Here is a 23,792-nt window from a genome sequence, read left to right on the forward strand (position 1 = left end):
ATAATAATTTAATTTTCTGTGTTGTTTTTTTTAACACATTTTTATTTTTTGGTTGTGTTTTTTTCCAATCTACCTAATCATTTTCAGGGATTTTTTCAATATGGAGTTTTGGGGGTGTTTTCTTTTTTTTTTAATTTTTCTTTTTTTTTTCTTTTTCTTTTTATGCATTGGGCGCTTTTTATCTTTTAATACTTTAAGTACTTATTTTTTTTACAGTGTGGTCAAAGTGCTTTTACTTTAGCAAATGATCTGAAAAGTCTTTTCACCAGTGGACAGAGGCAGGTATATGTTCTTAGGGGCTTAATGAGGAAACGAGGGACAGGTGTGCAAGGAGGAGCAGGATCAGGTGAACAGCTGAGGATAGTAAAGTCTCAGTGTATCTGGTGGACTGGTGAGGAACTGTAGTTTCATTTAAAAAGGGCCAAGAGTGAAAGAAAAAGTGTTTGCACCTGAAGATGGAGACAGCTCAGGTGTCACCGGGTCACCTTTTTTGTTTTGGGACTTTTAAATCCAAAACTATTTTGGTAAGTGTCCAAAAATACTTTTAATTATAAGATGAGTCTGTATTTCAATGCTCTCCAAATATGCGGCTCCTGATCTAGTGTGATTAGACACCACAGAAAATGATGCAGCATGAGAAGCATAAGCACCCCATTGTCATGAATTTGCTGAAAGCTTTTAATTCATGACAGTTTTTGCCACAGCAGTATCGTTCTGTATGGATATGACTTTGCAGGCCACAGATATGAGTAAGATAAAAAGACAGAGGTGACGCGATTATCTAAGCAGCCGCTCACAGGTTCAGAAAAAATCCATTATCTGAGTGAACAGGGAAATGAACCCAGCAGTATCTCCTTTTTTTGCCTTCTCCTTCCAGGTGCATGTAAGGGCATCTGGTTCGTTAGCTGCCCCTCAGCACTTTGTCAAACCGGCGAGTTGGGCACTGCGTGAGTCCAACACATATTGGAAAGATTAATTTACCAGAATGATTCTCCTGTCCATAGCACTCTCACCAATTAGGCTCCAGCAAACACATTAAAAGACTCTTGATGCTCACTTTTTCAGTGAATTGTTTTAGGAAAGTCATCACTCCAGATTGATACTTCTTTCTTAGATCATGTCTGACAGTCAGCTCTTAGTTTAAGCAGAGGACACAGTCAGTGGGAGGGGGAAAGGATGGAGGGGGATGAATTATATTTGCAGTGTAACGGAGGAGGGAACACTGTCACACGAAGATAACAAAGGCAAAAAACAAATCTGACATGCTAGTTTGCTTTGGGGCGTCTCAAGATGTCCCAGATGCTGCATCGATTGTCTTCTATTGTGTCACAGTACACTGGATAAAATAACCGACTGTCATTTTGTACGCCCATTTTCTCATGTCTGTTGAATTTTGGCCATTATTAGGATTATATTGTGTAGTCTTATCATAGCGCACACAAGGCCAGGAAGCTCTTTGTTACTGGAAATTAAGTGGTAAATAAAAAGAGAAACCTATTATGTTTTGAAGATTTTCAGATCATCTTGATGTAATCTGATTTGGGCAACAGTGAGCCTTTTGTTGATGTCAAATTTCAAGAAAAGAGTGACAGTACTGATTCAGGAGTGCACACAACCTAATTTCCAGACTTGTCTCACAGAGGTACATGAAATTACCATGACCTCTTGACATCATTTCGTGTCGTGGTGGCACATGTTGTACTAAAATTATGTACTGAGTGTCATTAGTACCCATTTGGTTTGGCTCACCAGGTACACACGGCCTCTGGGCACGGTTACAGCATAAGAGGTGCAGCCTCTGGTCACATAATGCTCCAGGCACGAAGACAAATTTTTGTAATTGTATTGTAATATACTGTTCAGTAGCACTCTGGAATTCCCTTCCCAAAAATATTTGACCTACCAAAAAAAAATCTTTTAAAAAGCTTACAGAGAAATAGCTTACCAAATAGGTTGCGGTCATTTCATGCGTTTCTGTGTGATCATGTTTCTAATTTTCAGTACATAAAAAGAGGTTGATCATTATAGAGATCTACAAGGTAAGCATTAAAATAGCTTTTACTTTGAAGCCAATGTCAATAACAAATTAAAAATGTTATGTTAGAGTTACAAGGCACTCAAATAGGTATTTATTTAAGTTTGAAAAACGTGGAATATTTATTCATCTTTGAATAACGTGGAGATCAAAAATCAATTAGTCAAAATGTCACATTACGTCTCAACCATCTGTCTGTGTTTTCTGCCTTCTGGCGATATAAAGCCATTAGTTGTGGTGTGAGAACATTTATCAAAGAACTTAAAGGAAAATAAGGATAGAGTTACACAAGGAGAATGAGGAAAAGTGTATATGAGTTGAAATGAAAGTCTATTCACAGTTTACATTCCCCTGGTAGAGGACACCTCCACCAGCTTTTCAATCGCAGGTGATTTCCCCGCTCGCTTTATTTTAGTGCAACTCTAATCTCCACTGCCATCAGTTTAGAAAGCTGAGCAGGAAAACTGCATTGCAGCTCACATGAATTTTATTTTGTTGTCATGTGGCTCACTGCCAGCATAAAATGACACCTCCACACTTTCAGATCTCAACAGCTGGTCCCCACTGTTTAGATTTTTTGCCTCCATCTGACCGTTTACCGTCGAGACAAGAGAGAGGCAGAGTGGACGGGGAAGATGTGACAGATTTAAACCTCAGCCAGATTCACACCCAGTGTGTCAGCTATATCACCAGGCAGAATGTTGACGTAAAAGTGTGGCTCTAGAGATGGCAGTATATCTCAACAACTGCTGGGTGGATTATAATTAAGTTTTTTACACATTTAAGGTCCCCACCAGATGAAATCAACTGACTTAAGCTTCCCTGTGAAAGGAGATATTTCAATATTTACAAGACGGTTTGGCAGAAATTTTGGCCACTTGCTCCAAGGCCAAAAAAGTACAGTAAGTAAAAATATGGGGTAAAAATATAAAAGCATAACAGAAAGCCATGTCACGGCGGCCATACAAGATCATTCCAAGAGATAAGTCGGCACGGCAGCCAACCAAAAACACATGACAGATTTTAAGAAAATAAAAACACTATGCATGTTATGTCAGAGGCAAGAGAGATGAGCCAGAGAGATAATAGAGATGTAGTTAAAAAAACACTGTAGGGTGATATATGGACGGATAGTCATGGCACAGCGGCCTTTAAAGATAACCAAACAGACATGTCAGCACGGCGGCCATGACAGAAAATCAAACAGATTGGTCGGCACGACGGCCAACCAAAAACACAACACAAACATAAAAAATAAAATTGGCATTTACTTTTGTAGACCTTTCTGGGCGGCGATAGCTCAGTCTGCAGGGACTTGACATGGAAACTGGAGGATGGTGTCCTTGAGCAAGGCACTGAAGCTTTAACTGCTAGGAGCTCTGAGTATGTCTCAGCTCCATAAATCTAACATCTCTCTGCAACTAATGCATGTCTATAGGTCCTGTGTGTGCATGTGTGCATGTGTGCATGTGTGTGTGCAATAAATAATAATAACAGAGTGTAATATTAATTTTTGACAATTATTGTATCATATAGATCTAAACTAATAGATCCAAGAAGATCGACAACAGATAGTCATGGCATGGCGGCCATGACAGATAATCAAACCAGCCAAACACAACACAAATCGCCACCCCAGCATTATGAGGTTCAAGCTGACATTTTTTCAAAGTTATTATTCTTATTCTGTGACAACATATTAACATTATGTGAGGTGTTTCATAAAAGTCATATGTGTTTTTGTACTAACAACAAAGATTCTTTTAATTCTTTTAATTTTGCTATTTGGGATGCAAAATTTTGAAGCTCGATGTCTCAAAACTGCTCAGAACTCAGACAGAAACTCATAATTCCAAGGTAGCAAAATGTAAATGTGACTTAGAGGACATACAGAGAGATAGTCAGGGCACGGTGGCCATATATAGATAAAGAGGATGAGGAATAGAGATAGATGTAGCGATAGAGTGGTAAAACCGAGATAAGGGATAGTTACATAAATGAGAGATAGATAGTCATGGCACGGCGGCCGCAAAGATCAATAAACAAACAGATCAGTCGACAAGGCGGCCAACCAAAACCACAACTCAGACTTAAAGAAAATAAAAATGGCCCTTACTATTCGTAGTCATTGGTCCAAGATGTCTGTTTAAAAAAATTGAGAATTTCTGTGTCATTCAAATGTATATTTCATATAGTGTTTTTGACTTTAATGGATAAATTCTTCATCCATAAACAAACTGTTTTACGTTCACACCCCTCTTTCAATCTTTACTGGATGGATTTAAACTCAACACTTTATTATCTTGCTTTTGCAAATAATAAAAAAGCAACAGATTTTTATACTACTACAAAATTTAACCTGGTGAAACCCTGTGACGTTATATGAGTGTGATTTTTTGTTTGTTTGCTTCTCTCAGTGTCCATTATTTCTTTTTTTATTTTATTGTAAGACTTTTATTGGTTCATGTATTGATATTATGATTATTTATTTATTCCTCAGCCTTCTTGCTCACTAAAATAACCTCCATTAGCTAATGTTATTGTATTAGTTAGCTAGCAATGCAATTTGCAAAAGTTTCTTTAACATAATATTTATAATATCTTCATGACCAAGCTTATTCCCCTACCACCTTAAAAGTGCAGATGAAAATAGCTAATGTTAGCTAACTGTTAAGAAGCTAACTTAACACTTACAGGTTTCATTTGTAAACAAAGGCTTGTTAGCATTTATGTGAAATTGGTTAACCTTGAATCATAAAACCCAGACATCACCATTTGTCACCTATTTTAAGTGAACCTCACCTCATCAATAAATATTTAACTTACAATTGAGTGTATGAAAGTTGAGAGTAATTTTGATGTGTTAGCATGGTAACACTAGCCTACCTTGTCCTTGACCTACTAAAAACCAAGTTTTTCTTCGTGAATATATGATCATAAAAAATGATGGCATGAGATCTCCTTTAAGTTTATTAATGGAGTTAAGGTAAATATTAAGTTCACAAACAACTTTTTAGGTTATGGCTTGTGAGTTTAAGGATGTTGGATGTATTATACTAAAATCGGTTTAACCAACAAGTGAGGAGAGGCTCTCAATACCTGCTGTCAGGAACGCGCATCAGGCACGCTGAACATGAAACCCCACTTTTTTTAGAGAGTTCCCTACTTTAATTACACCATTAGCTAATGCTACTTTAAAGCATGCTTTAAAATTACATTAGCTCGTTAGCTAGTTACCGCTAGCTACCGTTAGCTTAACCATGATGCAACACCACATCAAGCAGGCTCGTGTCAGTGCTACTGAAGTCACTAAAAACTGTTTCAAACTGTCCGAAATATTCTAGTTTTCCAATCACAGCGAAACAATTTTCACCACAGTATAACATTATAGTTTCACAAGTACTACACAAGTAATACATATAGCTGAAAAAAAAAAAAAATACTGCCATTTTTAACCGCAATAATGACACCGACAATGTTGGAAGAATTTTGAAATACTCACCAAATGAGAAGGATTCCTTTAGAATATTAACAGTCCAGAAAGTTAAGGGTCCTCCGAGCTAATGTTCCAGAATGTTCCAGAATGTTCCATAAAGTTCCATAAAGTTAACTGTCGGAACGTTCAAAATCTAGCAGTGCATAGCATGCGCACACTACCCCTCTCTCACGGAAATGCGAAGTAGGCGGGGCCAGTAAAAAAAAAAAAAAACACAAACACATACATCTGTATATAAATATATAACATTTGAATTGACCTAAAAGGAGCTATAGTGGCCATCCAAAAAACGTCCATAAGCAGTGTGTACATTTGTATTTTAAGTATTTAAACAGCAATCAAAATGTTCCGAAAACTTCCACATTTGCTGAATCAGATCGTATTTTCATTGCTGTATTAAATTAGGACAAAAACAGAAAGCCTAAACACAGCCCAATTTTTAACATCTATTTTTGGGCTACACAAGGACCAAGTCAGATGGTCTAAACATAGACCAGTTTTCAACTTCTTTTTTTGGGCTAAATTAGGACCAAGTATCAAAGCATTGTAATTTATTGTATTATTTGTAATTTATTGCATTCCCTTCTGTGAGGTATTTCTATAATGCCAGTTGAGTTTTTAACTTTTTTTTATAAATAAAACAAGATTAGATCAGAGGTCTAGGGTAAAGTTATTTTATTTATGAATTATTTTATGACTAAAAACAAAATTTGATGCGACAAGGAGGGTTGATGTGTGCACAGAATATTGAAACTGGGATAGGATGTTGGAAACATAGGATCCTGAGAGCACAGATACACTCCCACATCAGTATAGCACTGTCATTGTGACCATGTTGGCATCCAGACATAAGCATTTAGCACAAAGCACAGCTGTACCTAATTACAGCCTCACACAACAGAGAGCATAGCTGCAGACTCTCAGTCTTGTTAAATGTTCAGTGCTAACATTTACAACAATATTAACAATTTATTGCTTTGTAATTTGTACTGCCATTTATTGTTATTGTACTTATTTAAATTTTAACTATTGTTTCTGTGCCATTTACTTTAATTGCACAGCACTTTGGTCAGCTCCAGTTGTTTATGTGCTATATAAATAGCATAAACTTTTTTTCCCCCTGTAACTTGTGTGCAAAATGCAGTATAGTTCAGCCACCAATCATTTTTCTCCTCCGCATTGCTTCGTAAATGACCTTTGCAATGCGCTGGTATATTTGGGTCTTTTATTATGAACGGGTAATTCCGGTTCGTTCCAATGTATAGACGGACGCTTTTATTTTGAAATGTTATTGCCGGTAGTTGGTAGTTAGACCGTACAAATGTTCACAGTATCAGTTCCTCTTAAAAATGAACAAAAACGTCAAAGTTTTGCTTGTTTAGCACCCGGCTGAAATGACACAAGGTTTGTCAGTGCTTCATTTCATTCTGTGTACAATTGAGTCACGTTATAATTCGTTTTTTAAAATGTTTTACGAGGTAAAATGAGTATGCGTAAGCTAGCAAAACGCTTTATTAACGTTAGCCAAACGCACCGGGTATCTGTCAGGCTTAATGAGCAGTTAACGTCCCTTTGTTAAATTATTACGCCTGCTATTTAGAAGAAATGTGATATTAAAGTTTGTTTGGCAGTAGCTGCACTTTAGTTACATTTGGAAGAAGGGTTAAAGCTGTGTTTTATATGTGGCTTTTGCTACTTTTACAATTTTCCTATGCTAGTACTTGGCAGTGATTTTTTTTTTAACTTCAATATGTTAACGCGTTATAGCACTCAATTGGAGATTGTAATTAAACTTCCAGTGTATAAGGTTTAAAGGATATATTTGCAGAAATTGAGAATAATATAGGCTAATAAGTATGATTTCTTTAGCATTTGTTTTTTTTTTTACCTTGTACTCAGCTGTTTATATCAACATAGGGAGCAGTTTCTTGTCTACAGAAAGCAATGTGTTACACTAAAATGGCCAAACCAATATTGGCTCTTAGAAAGGGACATTCACTTTTTCACATTGTCCACCATAGTTAGCAGCCACTCACCGATAAGCAGTGTCAGAAAAACACTGCTTTTTTAAATGTGAAACTGCTTTATTCAGTGTTTTTACTGGTTTTAATCACTGAGTCCATTTGTTTTGGAGAGGAAGAGACCTTAGCGAATTATTAAACTTCTGATCAAAACCTTATGAATGTCTGAATCTAGATTATCAGAGAAAAAAGTTGAGCAGAGATTAGCAGATGCTGAGCTATTGGCAAGTCTGCGGTGCGCTGAATTGTGTCAAAGAAACACTGATTTTGTGATGTGAAATTGCTTCATTTAGTTTTTGTTTTTTTTTTTACCAGTTTTTATCACCTGGTTCGTTTGTTGCAGAGAGGAAGAGATTTCTGCAGATAATTCATCTTCTGGAAAATCTCCTAAACAATTAACACTGAAGGATATCTAATTGGGAGAAGTTTGAGGTGGTTGCAATCTGCAGTCCTCACTGCTGAATGCCATTAAATCCCCCCAAATCCTCCTCGTTTCAAATGTGTAATGTCATGATACGTACAAATTCATTTTTCATAAAAACTTTATAAACCAAGAAATGTAATATTTTGTTTTTTGCTTTGTTTTTTTCTTCATCCTAGCTCTTTTGGTGTGTTTGCAGCATGTCTTGGAGCTACAGCATCATAAATCAGTCAGAGAGCAGGACCATCATTCAGCTGGGGAGGCTACACTTCATAAAACGCACACTTGCTGCATCGAATGTTGGCACTCGAGGTAAATACTGAATCTGCAGATTCATCTAATAAGAGTGTAATTCTTGGTTAGAGTGAGATGAGTATTTTACAGTGAAATGTGATCTGCCAGATCTGATCGCCATGTTTCCCTCATGCATTTACATCTAACATGTACAGGCATTTTTCCTGATGAAATCAGAATCTGCTTTCTTCATATAAATATATATAGCAGGTGTTTAGGATGTTAAACTTCTCTTATCCACATGCACAGCTTCAGCTTCTTGAACCACAAGCGTGTCACATTAATGAGTAAATTTAGATTTTGTTTTTCTATTCTTGTTATAACTGAGGTGCCTCTCCTTGGGAGAAAAAAAAGAGTGTTTACCTAAGTAAGTGTCCAAGCCACTTGGTACAAGAAAGTTAGCACGGGGAAAAGCGTCAGACAGGCCCTGAGGGCAGTCAGCCAGGGGCAAACGAGGGAGTGTCTCAGTGTCTGTAGTTCCAATTTGGCTGGCATCACTTTCCGATCGAATGACTTTCAAGACAGCCTTTTGTGGCAGCTTCCGAATATCCATGAGACAGCAGAGCTGCCCATCAAAATCATTCTGGAGAGAGAAATCAAAGTCAACTCTTGGCCTGAGCTTGTCTCTCATTAGGTTGAATAGCATCATGCGCTGACCGAGGCCGTGCTGTCAGCGTCGTACTCGAGGCTCTGGTATGTCTTCCTCTGTGTGCACTCAGAAAAATGAATATCTGGGGTACATAAGTAATCTGAGACAAGAATCAAAACATGAATGAATGATTTGTTTTAATGGTATTTGTTACTGAATTTTTCTTTAGTTTTGTGAAATTATTAGCAAGAGTTAACAAGGACAAGTTGTGGATGAGAGGTGTGACGCATTTTTAAAGCAGTGATTGCTGTGTGTTACACATCATACAATAAGGGGTGTCTAACAAACCTCCAGATGACTAATATGATAAAGTGACAAAGACCTTAAGAAGGAAGGCAAATGTATAAGACAGTTACTGTAGCAAGCTAAATGATGATGACTTGACAACTATTATACACAACATGAACATAATAGGCCTTTTTCTCAGAAGACATTTTGAATTGTCACAGTAAGAAAAGCACTTAATAATAAAATGAATAAAGGCTGATTTCCATTTAGCTTCTTTGATTTCAGGGTCCTGGTATGGTGCATGTTGGCTTAGTGTGACTGTCACTGTGTTGCTTGAATAGAGCCGAGCCATCGTTAGTGTTATCAGTAACACCTGTGTTTTCCCTGCTATAATAGGTGAAAATGTCTGCTGTGAGAAAGGCTTTTGACATTTATCTTTATGTTTCTGGCCAACTGTTTTGAGTGAATGTTTTATGTATTTTAACAGAAAAGCGCTTTTTAGGGATGGCAAAATGTCAGTCTGAAGGTCAGTCGGGCCACCATTTAGGTTTGATATGACATTTTGTGCAGACATCTAAGGTCCCCAGAAGATGAAGTCCACTGACTGTCATTGTCTTAAATATTAAGACAGACAGAAGTGAGCACATATTATATGCTCTTGCAAATTTTATGGATGTATTGAAAAAGCAACTGAAGCTCGAATTTTTGATCTCACGAGCTACTGCTGTAAATTGTGATTATTATTTCAGGTGTAAGCAGTGTTCTCAAAAATACACCACATTGGTAGATTCAGAGTTAACAATACGCCTACGTTTCTGTCTCATATTGGACAGAAGATTAGTTTGTGCTGACTGTCACAGTAGTCGTGGAAGATACATGCAGGAGCAGCTCTGATGATTACTGATGTTGACAATAGCATTGGGTTATATAACCCTCCCTCACACATTCACACTATACTCTTAACCTCAATGTCCAAGGATCTTCAGGTACTTTCACATTTAAAAAAAGCCTGAATATCTTATCCTCAAACGTCACTCACCATTCAGATGCAGTTTCATAAGTCTCATTGTGTGATGCTTTCAAAGATCTTAAAGAAATCCATCACAACCTTCGCTGGAACACGTACAGCTCAATAATAATGTTTCAGAGGGGATTCAGAGGAAGCTACAAAACATAGTTTCTTGGAAAAGTTCTGCACCGTCAATAGAGACCTGGGGAGACTGCGTAGCGGTGGACGCTTTCATCCCCACATTAAGCAGCGGTTTTCCTGTGATTGGCACCCTGAGCCCTGCTGGTTTCATTCTGGCCATATAATCAGGATCTCACACACCTGGTATGCAAAGGGAATGCTATTAACTATCTTATATAATAGGGAAACACATTGTCCTTTAACGACCGTTTTTTCTTGCCCTCAAAGAAAAATTCAAAGTTATAAAGTGTGTAAAGGTGTAAGGAGTTTGGATTAGGAAAATATGTTGCTAAGAGAATTCAAATTAACTTCCATGAGATAAAATAAATTACATTTTGGCCTTTACTGATGAAAGAATTACAAAAGATCACACAGAGAAACTATGATAAAATAAACATTGCCTAATTAGGTAGAATAAAGTAACTAAGGAAGCTGTACCACACAAGAGTTGAAGAAAGATCATACACATTCACAAAAACAAACAGCAGAGGTCAACATTTGATATTAACAACTAATGATTGCACTGTTCTCACGGAAATCAAACCTGTAATGTTGGCGATAGAGCTACAAATGAGCAGATGTACAAACTATCACAACACAGCCAGGAATATTAAGCTGCAAAAGCTGCTTTGATTAAAGGAACAAACAGACAAGTTACAAACAAACAAGAAAATAAAGAGCTTTTGATAGAGTTGGACAATTTGGCGATGAAAGCGGAAATTCATAGGGGTTTTCAAACGTCATATCTAATCATAGTACGATGATTTTTTATTTTTTGTGATCTGAATTGATGTGTTTGATTTTTAGATTTCATCTTATTTGATAAATGAAAGGGAATGAGTTACTAAACTGTCAGAAAAGCTCCTCAGACAGGCAACAGTACATCTGTATTAGTGTTTTATAGACTCCTAACATTTGCAGTTACTCAGACACAAACGGAAGGACATGTCCTTCTCTGGGGACCGCTCATCCCTTCAGGAAGCAGCCAGGTGAGAGTATAGAACATGACAGCCAATCACATGATGACAGGCCTAGAAATAAATCTCTTGAAGCCCTTCACTAACTTATATTTATATCTGACCTATAAAACCAGTGGCAGTCTCTCCTGAGAACTTGACTTGATGTTTTATACAGTGTACTGAATATTTTACATGACACAGGACAGTGTTTTACTTTGAAAGATTGCATGGACCTTTTTTTTGTTGACTTAACCAACTTATCAATATCTGATGACTTAATGTGATCCGCATCATCCAAGACCATTCCTTAAGCAATACAAATATGGTACTTTTTTAGGTTTCTTGACTGAAGTTCATTAGGAATACACTGCACAAACTACAGTTTACTTTGCCCACTGCAAGTCCAAGTTATGCTCAAAGTCTCACTTTAGAGAGGTACTGTATATTATAATATGCTAGTTAGTGGTTAAAGGATTAGTCTGGTGATGTTTGACATTTTTTTATTGTCAATAAATCCCATGAAAAAAACAAAATCAACAATGAAATGATCTTACTAATAAAAAATGTCCGTGTAACCAGAGGCTGGTATAGTATATTTGTCTCTACCACAGGAAAGGAAGATTTATTTATAAAGCACATTTTGGCAATACAGCAAGTCAAAGAGCTCTACATAAAACATCAAAAGCATAGAGACAAAGTGCAAAAGAAACAGATTATAAAAGGTCATTTAAATACAATTAAAGACACCATTAAAGAGCTAGAGAATGGAAAATAAAAACAAGACCAACACAAGTATAAAATGCAAAAATAAAAGTTACAGTGCAGTGTAAGACATGAATAAATATTTAATGTAATGAAAGACAGTGGCAAACAAACATCCTCAGCCTTTATTTAAAAGAAGTGAGAGTTGCAGCAGTTTCTGGGAGTTTTTTTTCTAGATATGTGGTGCATGAAAAGTAAACTAGTCTTGACTCTAGGGACATAAAGCAGACCTGTCCCAGAAGACCTGAGAGGTCTCAGTGGTTCATACTGTAGCAGAAGGTCAGACAAGTATTTTTACCCTAAGTCATGCAGTGCTTCATGAATATTTTGAGATTGATTCCCAAAGAGGGAGCGGAGTTGTTTTAAAATAAGACTTAAGTCTGCAGTTATGTCAGTGGCCTGGTCCCGTCAGCTAAATGCATCTATCAGTACCTTAATTTTCTATGTTCAGCCTATTAATGTGCTAAAATAAGCTACTTAGCCCTGTGACCTCACCCATTGGTTTGTGGAGTGCTGTTTTGAAGCCTTTAGTCTGTCATGTCATTTCAGCTGTCATTGTTTTGGGTTTTTTTTGAGTCAGGAGTGGCCATGTCTGGATGAGACTGTAGAGCTGTAGAGGAGCGAGGGGTGGATCTGACTCATAGACTGCAGTGACACTTTGCACACAGCCTGTCACTCAAGCAGCCCCGCCCTTAATCATGCGTAACTTTAGGCCTTAATAAAATGTAAATGTATGAATTATATAAAAAGTAACCCATTTAAAGTTTTCATGGATGTTGAAATTAGCCAGACTGTAAACATGTTTATTTTTGCTGTAAAGGTGGGTGTTTTAACATGGGGGTCAATGGCGATTTGTTGGCAGCCTCAAGTGGCCATAAGATAGGCTGCAGTTTTTGGCACTTCAACATTGGCTTCATTTATCAGCTTCGTAGTTTGCCGCTTGGTAAGAACCAATCGCCTCAGTGTTAATGCCACAGACAGGAACGTGGCATATTGCCAGGTTTATCAGATACTGCATGTTTTCCAAAGCATCAGCGGACAGAGTCATGTTTTGGACTCTGGGATTATTTCTTGTCATATACTCCCCAATTATTAGTGTGGTTTATTAACTGTGCTAATGGCTGCATAAACCTACAGAATATAGATAATCTGCAGTGAATTACTACTGCATTTAAACACATTATGGTGTACAGTTTTCATTTTGCCAGAATGAATGACACACAATGATACAACACATTAGTGTACAATACAGCTGATAGAGGCGCAGTCTAATGATATGATAATTAATCCTTCAAGAGCTCATAATTTAATTTCCTTAATTTCTAATAAAAATAGATAAACCCGTCTTTGTCAGGTGGTAGTAATTTATCACACCTTATCATTTTCAATTTCACGGAAACACTTTCATCTGTTTGATTGAGTGTGTACTGACTGTAATGTATGCATTTTAACAGTCATTTAATTGCTTTACTTTGAAAGTAGTGGAGCCACTTTTACACTGATCGCCTAATACTTAAACTATTACTGTAGGAACGTACCGTAGATTATGAAAAGCTTTAAGATTTAAATGCAGAGGCTTTGGTTTGATTTAAGAGCCACAAGATGCTGCAAATGCTTGTTCACAGCAGGAAAATGGAAGTAAGCCATTTGCAGCTCAAAAAGATTTACGTCATCCTCGCTGTTACTTGTTTCAAAGTATTTTGTTTTAAGTGCACACTGTTTTAAGTGGCACCTTTAGCAAAATAAAATGAGCATAAGCCGAGCTAGAAACTTGGTGACAAGTGACACAGGATGATGCCCCGTTTTGGTCTGAAAACTCTGATTATGTGCACTGCAGAGATACTTTTTAGATATACGCTGCCAGACTGTAACCTTAAGTGGGTGCCGTGGGGAATGGTGATGGATCATCCTTTCTCTAAACCAAACTCATTACTGTCAAGCTCCCTTTGACTTCCCTTTAATATGAAGACGGGTGAAATCAGAGCTGTCTGGTTTTATCATTTAGTCGTCATTGTTGTGTGTACTTTTGCTTTAAAGTGTCTCATCAAATCTATGATTTCTCGTAAGTGTTGTTCTCTTGAGTTTAGAGACGTGTTCATATGCAATCCTCTGCACTCTTAAATTTTCCTCACATGCAATGTCCTCGAGGCCAAAGCTCTCAGGTGTCTGGCCTGCACGATATCCTCTGCCCCGTCTTCCATGGCCCCTGCCTGAGGCACCTCGCACACAGCTCCCCCGTCTACCCACCCGTCTGCTGGTAGAAGCAGTTGTGGGGATGAATTCTTCATCCGAGTCCAGTGTCACGCTCTCAAAACTCTCACCATGTCAACAAAAATAAAAATGTAAATTATCTTGCAAAGCAACAAATATAAATAAGTTGATCATTTAACGGTGTACCTGCTATTTTGCTATGTGCTAGCTAACATTAGCTATTAAACATGTCAGTGGCTATGTCCAAAATCATTCAGTCATTAATTTCTCCATACTCACTATTTAGTGCGTTCTGTGTAGAGGACTATATAGTGAGCTCATTGGCAACATGAAACAGACTTTTGTACGCTACTCGGGTCATTTTCTTTGTGCTGTTGTTTAAGTCATTGCTGTCACACATTTAAAACATGCCATATCAGTGCTGGCTGGTGGTCCATCCATAACAAATACCGACATGTGTATTTGCAACAAATACATGATATTATACTGAGTGTATTCTTCCAAACTTAAGCATGTTGAATTGGCGTCAGAGATGGCAGAGCTTGTTGATAAATTTTAATTAGTTAGTTAGTTATTTCAGCATTGGATTGTTGTTAATGTGCTAACTGGCTAACAAGTGTCAGGATGGTCTTCTGGTTTCTCTTTTTGAAAACAATTACAAAGGACTGTCATCTGCGGGGAATGGAGATGTATTTCCTCTCATGCAGTATAGAACGTGCTGGTTGGCTGTCGGTTGTAGTCTTTGCTGTGTTCTTGTGCATAACTGGCATCTTCAGTCACCGTGGTACCTAGCCTGTGCACATGCATGACAGGCTCCTCTGCAGCGAGGTACTTTGGAGGCAGAACTAAAGCACAGCGGAGAATAGGTGGAGGGATCTGGAGGTTGTCATCTTTAAAATTCTCTGCAGCAGCTGTAAATAATATGCATTTGCTTTGTGTGTGCAAACTAAAGGTTTGTTCTGCTGTTAGTGGGCTGATATTCTTTAAAATGTCACAAATTGACATAAAACCTAAGAAACAGATTATACCACATTTAATACATTTTTGATTTCCAACAGTGTTGCATGAGGTCAATTTGCAGCATGTAGTCAGGTGATGAAGAGCACTGCCTTTTTAAACTTACCCTGTCGTAAAAAACACTAAGTGGGTCCTCAATCACAGTGCTCATTTTATACCTGCTGAACTGATGAATCCACACAAATGTCTGCCAGCACACACACTTACACTATTTATGGATCCTGCGGGAATCTTTATTTTATGATGAGTAATTTAGGGTAGTAATATTGACAAAAGTGCATTAACATCTTTAATGTTTGATCGTTATTTCAATACTCCATTAATTCATCTATTTGCTTGCTGCTTATCTGGTGCAAAGAGGGGAAACCAGCCATTTCCAAGCTCCTTGTTGATTTTCCAGAGATGTTTCCGGGCCAGCTGGGGGATTTTGTATTGTGGGTCTGCCCTGGGGTTTCCTCCCAGTCAGCCAAGAGTAGAAGCATTTTGACTCAAAAGCCCTCCTGGGTCATTGAGCTCCTCACACATTTATGAGTGAGTCAAGCTGCCATGTGGATAAACCTCATTTTGGCCTCTTACATTACCTGTCTTTTACTTTCTGCTCAGACCTTGTGACAAAAAAACGGACCTGTGCTTTGTGACTAATCTTGAATGATTACACGTACTGCATCCAATCGCATGGTCCCTCTTTTTCTTTACATGATTCATGACATATATTATGAAATACTGTCTGATGAGGCCAAAGAGACAGCGCTGTCTTCACACCATGTGTCACAGTCTTTGGATCTCAGCAGGACTTTAATATCCTGTCAGCGTACATGACAAAGAGGAAAGAGGACAAAGCGTGTCCTGTCAGGGTATAACAGCTAACTTAACATTTGCTGCATAATGTCTTTAAAGGAATAGTTCCACATTTTGGGGAATGCACTAAATTGCTTTCTTGTCTTGAGTCTAGAGTTAGATGAGAAGATTGATACCACTCTTATGATTGGAAAGTAAATGAGCCAGCACAGACAGAAAGTTATTGCTTAGCCCAGTTACCGGAGGAAAATAGTACGTTTTTATTTGTATGTTTCATACGTAGCAGAAACGTATCTAAAGTGACTTAATATATAAGCTAATATTTTCAGCAGAAGGGGATGGTGGATGGTGTGACATCAAGGCAAGATGGCTAATACTGTTTGAGACCAACAAACAATACTGGTTGTTTTTTGGCGACCCTTTGCAGCGTTTCTGCTGTTGTATGTGGAGTTCACCCTGGGTGTTTTTATCAGCACATTGCCGCATTTCCCTACTGCGTTTGAACAGCGAACCTGGATGTTTTTCACTGACACATTGTAATTTGAACTTAAACTCTATCCACTACAAGATGATGTCCTAATTTAATGTATCTATGGTTTGCAGAAATGTGCAATGTGAGCATTTTTTTCTGGTGATTGGATGGCAAACTCCATTAAAAACTACAATTTGTTGTTTTAACATTAATTTTTTGTATGGGGTAAATAATATAACGTCTTAATGACCTTTGTACTGAGCCAAGGTTGCTATCTCTTAGCTATGCTAAACTAACAGACTCCTAGCTCTAGCTTCATATTTAGTGTACAGACATGAAAGTGGTATCCATTTTCTTGTGAATTAGTACATTCTCTGAAATATTGAACCATTTTTTTAAAATTGTTCTGTGGAAGCAGGTTATCAAATATAATTAAAAACATAGGATTAAGCACCCTGACTCAATACTTAGAGTTAAAAGATAACTCTTACTCTGAGTATATAACCCTTACATGGCTTGTAGAGGTGGATAGAGAACCCAGTATTCCCACAAAAAACCCTGGTAATACTATTTCAGCCCTTTTCCCAATCCACACAGCACATGTACTATAGACAGGATTAACAAACTCCCTGGGCCCTTATTTTATCTCTTAAAGTCTGGTCTATTCTTCCGTGACCAGGACAAAATCTACATTTCTCCTCTTGGATCTGAGGCTTCGCCATCAGGCAGTCTCCTCTCTGGAAACCTCTATAAAGGATTTCAATGAGAGACAGAGCACCGAAATCCCTTAACAATTCTAATGGATAGCTGAAGAGATATGAGTGATTTTCAGGTGAAATGATGGAATTAACTCTAGTGCTGCTTGTTAACAAAAGGCGTCACATCAGAACTGCAGATATCTTTGACACCACCGCTGACAGTCTTCTTGCACATAGTGATGTGGATATTTTAAAGGTGATCCAGATGCATTTTTTTGCAGTCTGTGGTCTATTTTTTCATCTGTTGACTTCTTTAGAGGAAGTTACTGTGGACTTACATCATCATCAGTCAATGCACTTGACATGCTAGCTGATGGAAGAACTTTCCTCATAACATACTGCATCTTCTGCCACCCACTCAGAAACTGGAAGAAGCAAAAAACATGAGGCTATGTAAGTCAGGCTCTCCTGAATCCTCAGCTATCCACAACTTTAATACGTGATATAAGCAAAGTATCTGTAAGAAAGGTCTGGCATGTCATAGTGAAAGTTATTTTCTGACAAAAACTCCACACTAAGAAAATGTCTGTATCCACACGGTAAAACAAACTGTTTTTGTTGCTGTTGTTGCAGACAAAGCACTTCCCATTTGTGTTGGAGAAATCACAAGCAGCAACTGATGCTTTGATGAAAAAAGCTGTCAACAAAACTTCAAATTTCTTTCAGTTTCTCTTCACTTCTTTGCCAGTTTTGATTTTGTTTTTTTTCTCCTAAGGCACAGCTGATGCAATAGCAAGGAAAATTTGCTTCAAGGCAACAGGCAATATTTATTTTTAAAGCTATTTTAAAAGTTCTGTGGCCTTTTTTGTGGGTGACTATGACTTAACGATTAGAATAACTTTTACTCTGACAGAAATGTGTGTGCGTGTGTGTTTGTAAAGGTTGCTCATTAAGTACAATTATTTCAGTCTGATATTATGAAAATTAATTTAATTTTAATTGTATGCTTTTGTGGGAGCCATTTGCTTTAAGAGGGCCTCGGGCATTTTCCAGTTTTTGTCAACACAAAGATGAATAATTAACAATAATGTTTTATTTTCAAATTGGATAACACATGCACGCGCACACACACACACACACAAAGCGAGCTCAGAGGAAATCTGCACAGCTGGTGGCACACTTGGAGTAAATCAGATCTTGCACCTTTAACCTACAACCTTACAAATCTCTTGATTGGCAGACTTGATTTAAAGGTGCTTCTAATTGCTTTTAAATCACCTCTCTGTCCGATTACATCAATGACCTCCTCACAGTTTATGTCCCTCACAGATCACAGTGTTCAGCTGAACTCTTGCTCTTCCTCGCTGCGGGGCTAAAGCTTTCAGTGATGCTGCATTTACTTCATATGCCCCCAGACTCTGAAACAGCCTCCCTGTAGATTTGAGGGTGTGCACTTCTGTTTCAACTCTTAAAAGGAAAAACTTCTTTTTCAAACTTCAGTTCATCCAGGATTCTTTACTGCGCCTTTTCTCACAAAAAGCATATCTTATTATTACTATTTCGAGGTCTTTATTTATCTAGTCCAATAGATAAATATATTCTAATGCCAAACCTTGAAACTGCACTTATCATTATTTTTAAATCAACACTGGGTCAGTGTATGTTATAGTGGCAAACACACAAAATGATCATACAACTCAGTTTCCCTCAGTGATACAGAGTTTAAACACCTTTCAGCTCAGTTTTGGTTTACAGCCCACAGCTTTCACAGCTCTCATCAGCGACTTTTTCAAATGACCGACACCAATCCGATCACCAGAATAAATATTGGCATTTTACTTCTTTTGCAAACCACAGATATGTAACATGTTTTTTTTTTTTTTAATATTTTTTGGGTGTTTTTGCCTTTAATCGATAGGACAGCACAAGTGTGAAATGGGGAGAAAGAGAGGGAATGGCATGCAGCAAAGGGCCGAGGCTGGAGTCGAACCTCGGGCAGCTGCAGCGAGGACACTGCCTCTATACATGGGGTGCCTGCTTTATCCACTGAGCCACCAGGCGCCCCTATGTGACATGTTTATATTATCACATAGGAGATCTGTTTGAACTTAAGGTTTCTTAAGGTTTCAACAATGCTGAGGTTAAGTTGTGGTTATGTTTAGGCACAGAAGATCACGTTTGGTCTTAATTACCTAGTTTTGGTGGCCTAATCACAGCTGGAGAAGTCGCCAATATCTTGGTACAAAATAAACACTTTCGTTCACAGAAATGTCCCCAATGTCTTGCTAAAGAACATTCACTTTTAGTGGAACAATCCCAGCTGGAAATGCTGTCACTGAAAAACATTCACTTGTGATGGCACAATTGCTGCTGGAACTGTGGCAGAGTGTCGATAACAAACAGCTGTTTGCTCCACGGGTTACATGTGTAAATAGTATACTCTTTGCAACGAGATTTGCCATATCAGCCGATAATATGTGGTGGTTGTGGTTACAGCTTGCTGCACTGCCACAGTTTCAGAAAATATCAGTTAATGCAATTTTAAATATTAGACTTTGCCTAAACCTTGCTCCATTTTGTAATCCTCCTCCAAAACCATAATTACAACTGAACTCAGCATGTCCTTCCTTACTTACCTGTTTCTCTTTCTGGACTAAATGTCAAATTGGAGTGTATTGATCCTGCGTCAATGAGGTCTTTTCCATTTGACACACAGAGTCTGTTAGTTTGTATACTGAATGCTTTTCAGTCTTCTGTTATTTGCTGCCTTGCTATCTCTTAGTTGAAATCACAAAAAATATGTTGATATCACACAGAGTAGTGCACTAAAAAATAGTCTTCTAAGAAAAAAAGGAACTGTGTTTATGCCTGTGTTTCCTTCTTGCAGTCTCAGTAGGGGTTGTAGTAAGTGGGAAATGACAAAGATGGTGTTTGACATTGAAACGCAAAAAAAAAAAAGAAGGAGTGCAGCAGAGGGGCCGAGAGTACCAGTGGAAACAGACTCTTGATGATGTACAGTAGAACATCAGAGACACTTTACACTCCTGACTGGATTCTCTCGCCTCCCAGTTCTCTAATGTGACACTCTCAAGATGACAGCACATGTGATGTACGAGCAGCTCTAGCCTCTGTCTTCCCTACCTGATACCCCTCCTGGGTGTCAAAGCCACGTTCTCCCCTTTTACTATAAGCAGCCATCGCTTCCCCTCCCCCCCTACAATATTCACTGGCCTTTAGGTTACCATAGTAACAGGCTGAGGAGCTAATATGAGGGCAGTCATTGATTTGATTTTCTGAAGATTAATATAGACATAGCATAAACTCCACCAGGATAGAAGAAGGAACCTGATATGAAGTAGCTGAGATGATGTAGGCGGAGCTCCTCACTGTGACCACTAAGACAAATAATGGCTTATAATTCGATATATCATCGAACTGCATCTGTTCAATATTTGATGGTATAAAATTAGACTTCTATGTTTAATGCGAGGGAGGAAGTGTAGCTGTCCATATACGCTGGCTTTATTGGGAAGCTGAAAAATGTGTTTTTGTTCAATAAAAATTACCCTGTGTATTAATATATATAGAGCTGGGGGATATGGCCTTAAAATACATTTTTTCACTCCAAACTTGATTTACGATTTTAATTTTTTTTTTTCCCTCTTAAAAACAAAATACGAATCAAAACAAGTTTTTCTCTGATTTTAGCAATAAAAAATAAGAGGCAAACTGAAAAGAGGACTTCAGGTTAGTCTTGCATATTACAAAGTTTTGCATTTTATATAGTTTTGCAGTTGATTTTTTTTAGTTTGTCCTATCCACTAACACAGAAGAGACGTGTCTATGACCTATATAGTAGTTAGCCGCCAGGGGGCGATCAGGATGTTTTGGCTTGATTTTTGCGGAGCTGCAATGCTGTCCATCTTTACATACAGCCAATGGTGAAAGGCTAATTGGAATTATGCAATGAGAGTTGTACATTTTCATTGACGGGTTGTTGCCTTTAACAATTCTTACATCTTGGCATGTTTATCAGCATTAAATATTGGAAAAAAAATTAAAAATGAGATATCATTTAAGAAATTTAAAAACTGTTAGTAGAAATAGAAAGGCAAATCCCGTAAACACATTCAAGGTTTTTATGTTGAATGCAAACTTTTTATTTTTTTTTTATTTGGTGAAGGTTGCTACACTATGGTTGAGGAAAGAGTGTATTCAGAGCAAAAAAATTAAAATGGTCAGCGTTGGGCAAATAAATAACTTAAGGTAAGAGAAAGATCATGGTTGTGAACTCTGGTCTCTTGAATTAGTCTGATACTTTCAAGCTAGTTCAGACTCAAACTTTCTGCCTTGGTAAAATGCAAACATCATCCTTGGGTAATGAAAAATACATAAAAATACATTGCTTTATCTATGGCTGCATAAATGGATCTATAAAGATGAACTTCAAGGGAGAACAAACTCCAAAACAATCCACCATCTGCAGTACATTCAGTGATTCTGAAGCACTTTTGGATTACATAAATTGCGCTGCCTATAGGATGATGTGACCCTTCTCAAATCCATCTTCAAAGAGCTCAATCCCAAAAACTTCCTCAAATCCCAAAAGCTTTAAATTACCATAGAAATGACAAATCATCGCTGAAATCTCCTCCAGCTTTTTCACCCCACAAGTCCTGAGCACATGAAGTGAATGTTAGTGATTTAGCCTACGGTCACAGTCTGATCATGCCTGTGAGGCAGCCGTCTTCAAAGGAAATCGCAGCTGAAGTTTAGGTAATTAGAAAGAAGAGCTATCTACAGCAGGCATCATCATACAGTACGGGCTGTTGAAAGCCTGCGTTGTCTCATCTCCTCTCTCCTTCTCCTCTCGGTAACTCATATCAAAGGGAATTTCAAGGGTGATTAAAAGTTAAACTGGATCCTTAAAGGGGAATGCAAGCCCTCTTCAGTTTCATGTGTTTCACTTTTGTGCCCCTACAACGGCTCGGTTCATTAGTGCGAGATGTGCTGTGGCCTCTGATAGCCAGAGATGAGAGAGAATACACACATAAACTGCACATGTGATGAGAGCTAACAGTTATTTAACGTCACTGCACTGCTCCATTAGTAATGCATTAGAAAAAAATGTATTGAAAAGACCCAGGATTATTCTGTGTTCTGAAATGATTGCACAGTGGTGGGAAGGAGCTAAGTGTGCTTACTTGAATATGTTTTTATTCCAGGTTGTCAAACGCAGATCCTCCAAGGTCTTTCTCAAGCCCTGTCACGTGATAGCCACACTCAAGGTACCCTTTGCTGTCTCTGTCAGGGTGAAACATGTGGATAAAGTTGTCACACGGTAGCAGTCAGTTTAAGTTAATAAAACTGCCTGGTCAGGTTTAAAAAATATATAATTTTACTTTAAGTAAATATTGTGACCTAAATACATCATAAGGGTGACACAAGTACTTCACAGAGAGATGTAGGTGACATAATGCTTTGTTAAACCAGCCCTTCCTCATTCAAATAGCATCGATCGTCAGTGCGATTGGCGAGCGTGACGACAAAAGCCACCCTCTGCGTCTAACTGGAATGCAGCTGGACAGGGTCAGATGAGAACCCGGTCGGAGAGAACCAGTGGCATTGTCACTGTACAGTGGTGGACAGCCAGAAGGAAACGGGCACGTCCACATGCTGCAACGCACACAGGTGGCGTCACGTGAGAAGGTGGCTGGACGAAACCGATTGTGTGCGTGTCTAAATGCCTGTTTTGTTTTTTTTCAAAATCAAGCACTGGGCATTTTGCAACTTATATTAAAAAGATGGATGCAGCCACAGAAGTTGTGTTGCACAAAGATTATTTCAGAGTGAATAAACTGCACCCAGATTTAGCACCGTTCTTTTCTCCTGTGAGGTCCACCACAAAGTTGCTCACTTGTCTAAGAAACCTTGTCTGTCAGATACGCTTTTAATGAGCGCATTGGCTATTGTGAAGAAAAGTTTCATGATTTTAAAATATAACTATACAGATGTATTTATGTATTTTTTAGATATTTTTAGGGTGTTTTTGTCTTTAATTGATCAGACAGCACGAATGTGAAAGGGGGAGAGAGAGAGCGAGGGTGACATATGGCAAAGGGCCGAGGCCAGAATCAAACCTGCGGTCGCTGCGGCCTTTATACATGGGGCACCCGCTCAATCCACTGAGCCACACTGTAAATTAATCTCTAATATTTTTGAGTAAGCTACCCAGCAGAATATAAAGTAATTAAAATAAACTCCACCTTTACCAGCTGCAACTAAAAGTGCTGAACACATTAATGCATCAATAATTATAATCCACTGATATAATATTCTGAAAAGGGCCGTTCTGCATAATTTGTACTTATACTTTCGGTACTTAAAATATATTTAGATGCTAATACTTTTGAACTAAAGTAAGATTTGTCAAGCACGACTTTTACTTTTAACAGAGTATTTATCCAATGTGGCACTACTATATTTTGACTTACAAGATCAGAATACTTCTTCCACCACTGTTTGTTTAATGAAAAAGTGTA

General features: G+C 38.0%; 1 long non-coding RNA gene across 1 annotated transcript; it reads left to right on the forward strand.

Moving 5' to 3' along the window:
- The first annotated feature begins 6,838 nt into the window (after window positions 1-6,838).
- LOC148186067 (uncharacterized) lies at window positions 6,839-22,980 on the forward strand. Its single transcript, XR_015775278.1, has 4 exons — window positions 6,839-6,935; window positions 8,153-8,285; window positions 22,476-22,538; window positions 22,763-22,980. It is a non-coding gene; the product is annotated as an uncharacterized LOC148186067 (long non-coding RNA).
- Window positions 22,981-23,792: the final 812 nt, after the last annotated feature.

Source organism: Plectropomus leopardus, chromosome 21, assembly GCF_026936395.1.
Source record: "Plectropomus leopardus strain MGB_pleo_1.0 chromosome 21, ASM2693639v1, whole genome shotgun sequence".
Classification (NCBI taxonomy): domain Eukaryota; kingdom Metazoa; phylum Chordata; class Actinopteri; order Perciformes; family Serranidae; genus Plectropomus; species Plectropomus leopardus.